At 56.8% G+C, this 4,698-nt stretch overlaps 1 long non-coding RNA gene across 1 annotated transcript; it reads left to right on the top strand.

The window, feature by feature from the left end:
- The first annotated feature begins 1,071 nt into the window (after nucleotides 1-1,071).
- LOC149122856 (uncharacterized) lies at nucleotides 1,072-2,330 on the top strand. The gene is made up of 2 exons (XR_016219410.1): nucleotides 1,072-1,337; nucleotides 2,157-2,330. It is a non-coding gene; the product is annotated as an uncharacterized LOC149122856 (long non-coding RNA).
- The last annotated feature ends 2,368 nt before the right edge of the window (nucleotides 2,331-4,698 follow it).

Genomic DNA, 4,698 nt, shown 5'->3' with positions numbered 1-4,698 from the left:
CACGGGATCCGGGAAACGATAGCACGTTCGTGACGGATGCTGTCATGCTGTGGATGCCACATGTTCTAGAACCCTCTGCCACCTTTAATAGCATCCATGAACGTTCGCTGAGTAAACACACGCATGTTTTAGAGCATTTTGCTAAGAAGGCTAAATTCACCACTCAACTACAAAGTGAGAGATTCAGACGACAAGGTCATGAAATTCCTTTTTTCCTGGTTCATTGTTCTTGGTCATTGATCCCCAATTATATGTCACATTAACGTTCGTGTTTGTGCAATCCGTTTGCTGACAAACAGAGCCAGGCAAACGAACGCCCAGGAAAAGTTTAAGACTTCTGGATTTTATACTTCTGCACTTCAGCTGCATCTATTTAATTGAAACTGATAAGCTAATTAGAAATCCGTACTACTATATCTGACACTACTGTGTTTCGGATACGTGAAAACAGTAGAAGACAATCTGTGAGTCTGTCTGATTCACTGGAACTAAGTTCCTGCCAACCAGTCAGCGGCAAAGTGAGGATTCACTGATTGATTTCTGCGACATCCACACCTTTTAAAACCTTTCCTGGGGCCAGCACTGTGGCCTGGGGATGAAGCCACTGCTTGCAGCACCGGCATCCCACATCAGAGAGCCCGTTCCAGTCCCAGCTGCTCCGCTTCCTGTCCAGCTTCCTGCTAATGTGCCTGGGAACATGCTCGGGTCCCTGCCATCCATGTGGGAGACCCGGATGGGGTTCCTGGCTCCTGCTGCAGCCTGGCCCAGCTCTGGCTGTTGTGGTCATCCGGGGGAGTGCATCAGAGGGAAGATACCTTTCTAAGTGTGTCTCTTCACATACCCCCACCCCCTCTCTCTCTTCCTCTATTTCTGACGCTCTGCCTTTCAAATAAATACATTTAAAATAACAGCCTTTTGACATATAAAATGTCAGAGCAGTCCTGCCACATTGGCTGTTCAAGTCACCACCTCCCTATTATTGCTACATCTCGCTCATTCACAGCCAATTCCATCACTATTTACTGAGAGCTTCTTCTATTTGGGGCAGATCTAAAACTGTCGCTCACAGCTCGGGAGCCCAGGAGGTGCAGGGAGAATGACACAGCGATGTGACTCGAAGGTCATAGGACAGACAAACCGAATCTCGGCCGGACGCCGGCACACGCCCAGGAGGAGAACTCCCGGGCTGACACTCACAGGAGGGGCAGACGCCAGGAGGACGCGGGGGCTGTGTCGGGACTCTCTCCAGGCGGGAGAACTGGCCACAGGAACGAGGGAGACAAGAGAAGTGTGCAGCTAGAGGAACGGGTTTCATCTGGCCACCACAGAGTGCAGAGGTGTGGGGTTGGGGGAGGGGAGGTGGGAGGGGGAGAGAGAATGAGAGGAGGAGGAGGAGGTTGAGGGGGAGGAGAAGAGGAAGAAGAGGAGGAGGAAGAAGAGGGGAGAGCTCTCTGCTTCTGTCACTGCGCCTGCCACTCCCTCCCGACCCTCCCGCTGCCCCACCTCCTCCCACTCCGACATCCTGGCTCATTCTTCTCTGCTCTCCTGTCCCCCATCTAGAGAAATGACTGCGACCACCCCCACCCCACCCCTCCCCATCCCACCCACACCTCACTTCTTCCCCGTCCCACACTCCTCACCCTCCTAACGCCAAACAGACTTCCAGGAGTCCTTTTACTTCCTGCCCCGGAACACACGTGCATCAGCCCGCGGGCCGCGTCCCTCCTGCTTGGCTCTCCACGGGGCCCTTCCACCCCCACCCCCACCCCCACCCCGCTCCCGTCCACTGACCCTCTCCATGCCCACCAAGTCCTGCCAGACCACTCTTCCCACCCACCACGTCCACAGTTCCCAGCTGGCTTCTGTCCACCGTGCCTCCTCTTCTGCTCCCTAGCACCTGCCTCCAGCACCATTCCCGCCTCCCGCCTCCCCACCGACAGCCAGCCCCTGCCGGGAGAAACGACCATCCTGGCCTGCTCCTGGTGCTCCTGCCGTGGCCGCCACTGCTCTGCCCTAAGCGCAGTCGCAGCCGTGTCCTGCAGTCGCCACTGCCCGTTGCCCGTCTCGTGGCCTGAATGCATGAGACCCACTGCACACGTGCAAGTCTTTGTTAATAACAGCTCATTTTTCCTTTTTTCTTCATTTTTTTTTTGTAGTGTCATCTTGAACAGAGGTCCCAAATTGGCAGCTGGAGACTGAATCTGGCCCACAGATGTGTTTTGTTGAATCCACAGCTATTTTTTTAATTGAGTCAACATTTTTAAATGGAATTTTTTTTATACCAAATGCCAGATTTTCAGCTTTGCTATAAAAGGAGTCTGTTATGGCAACACACAGACCATATTCACTTTGGGCAGAAAATGCCTGTGACGGGCCTGTCCACCCCCTCTGGGGAGACTCCCGCCTCAGCTCCGCCCACTGCACAGCCCTGGCCCACCCTCTGTGGCTTCACCCACGGGTGCCCAGGTGCTTCAGGGTTTGCAAGCCCTGGTCGGGAGACCATATCAGGGCTTGTCCTATGGTGTCCAAGTGTCTAGCCCAGGGCTGCTGCTGGGGTCACGTCTGAGGGGTTCCTGCACTGGATCGCGGCAGCCCCTCCCCTCACCGTGCCCTTGGGACTGGAGCAGGCCTTCTCACCCGGGGCGCCTGGCCTCTCGGGCAAGTTCCCTGGAGAAAATGGGTTGAAAGACAAAGACTCGACAGTGACGGCACTTCCCGCCTGGGGCAGGGTGAGCGTGGCCACCATGTGTCACGACTGGTGCCCTGCACACTCACACGCCACAGCAGGTGTCGCAAGTCATCACCCTTCTCCCAATGAGCTCCACTGACTGCCTCAGAGCCGGTCTCAGTACAGACCATCAAGAAGCCGTCATCAATGGCTCAGGTAGGCACCTGCACACTCCACGGCGTGCCAGACCCTGGGGGTCTCACCTGTGCGTCACAGCAGGCGTGGGTGATGGACAGAAGCTACGGTCATTATCATTCAGGAGAAGCGGCTCTGAAATATCTGTCATTGGCCCAGCATCTCCTAAGACAAAGGCATTGAGATGGATGTAAGATCCAAGCCTCCTCCCCTCTGCGAGGGGAGCGGTTTAAGGAGCAGAGTGGTGGATGCTGATTTCAACTAAGAGAGGGGCAAAGGTGCTGGGTGCGCTTCTATGTGCAGGGGTGAGGGTCTGGCTGCCCCTGCTGCATGGGCACTGTGGGCACTGCTGTGAACAGCTTGGCTGCGTCCACCTCCCAGAGACCCCCGGGCAGGGGCAGACGGCAGGCGGCACTGCGGGCGTCTCCATGGGAAAAAAATGAGCAGGAGACCCTCCCCCCCACAAAGACCCCAAAAGGCAGACGTGGACGCAAGAGAGGAGATGCAGGAAGGAACACGGTCGCTCCCTGTTGCCGCCCAGTCCCAGAGGTCAAAGGGGGTCACCCTGGGCCATGTGTTTCCCAGGAGGGCTGGAGCCAAGCCTGGCCCTGCCACACCGAGCACCCACACAGACGGTGTGACATGGATCACAGAACCTCAGCACTGCTCACGGCACTCCCGCACAGCACGACCGCGTGTCTACAGGGCGTGGGTCCCTTAGGGCAGATGCGGGCTTTGGTAGATCCCGGCTGTCTGTCGCGACACACTCACATCCTTCCTTCCTGCTTCACTCCCCTGTCAGCTCTGCCTGTCGCCAAAGTCACCAAGAGTTGGGGCCCGTCTGGCTGGAAGTCTGCGGGAACTGCCACCTTTGCCACATGGCGTCCCACGCTCAGCTTCAACAAGTAACTAACCCCTAGGAGCTCTGTGTAACTCCATGGCGCCTGGGGCTTGGGTAGGATCCGCTGAGCACGCAGGGGTGAGGAGAACCAGGGGACGGACAGTGATGAGACAGGCACAGGGGGTGCGGTGTGCCTCTCACCACAGCCAGCCCGGGTCGGAGAGCAGTGGGCAGAAGGCGAGCCAACAGCCTTCGGTCTGGGCAGCAGGCACACCTGACCGTCACCGGAGGCACCAGCACCCCAAGGAGCCTGGGCGATCGGCAGGAGAGGCCTGGCCATGCTTCCTGTGGGTCAGGGGCGGCTCCTGACAGTCGTGGCCCAGCGTTTACAGGGGGCGGTGAGAGAGCCCAAGAGCACTGAGGACGAGACCGCTCCGACCGTGCTGTCGTCATGGAAACCACCCCAGACTCGGGGTCCTTCTCTGCGAGTGCCCAGTCCCCCGCTGTGTCGCTCAAGATCTCCAACATTGGGAGAACGGTGCAAGACTCGTGCCGCGCAGAGCTGAGAAGTCACCAGCACCCCGCAGCTGAGAACGCCGTGCTCCCGGGGACGGCCATGCACACGCTCATAAAACACACTCACACACACACTCATACTGACATGCACAGCTACACGCAACAATGCTTCCAAACTCACACATACTCATACACGCACACATGCGCTCACATGCATCCAAACTCACACATGCGCTCCTATGCTCACACTCACAAGCATGCAAACTCACACATGTGCTCACATGCTCACACTCACACACACTCATACTGACATGCACAGCTACACGCAACAATGCTTCCAAACTCACACATACTCATACACGCACACATGTGCTCACAGGCATCCAAACTCACACATGCGCTCCTATGCTCACACTCACAAGCATGCAAACTCACACATGTGCTCACATGCTCACACTCACACACACTCATACTGACA

The sequence above is a fragment of the Oryctolagus cuniculus genome, chromosome 13 (assembly GCF_051225735.1).
Source record: "Oryctolagus cuniculus isolate XC-2025 breed Fujian yellow rabbit chromosome 13, ASM5122573v1, whole genome shotgun sequence".
Taxonomy (NCBI): Eukaryota; Metazoa; Chordata; class Mammalia; order Lagomorpha; family Leporidae; genus Oryctolagus; species Oryctolagus cuniculus.
This window is presented reverse-complemented; position numbering and strand designations above follow the sequence as displayed.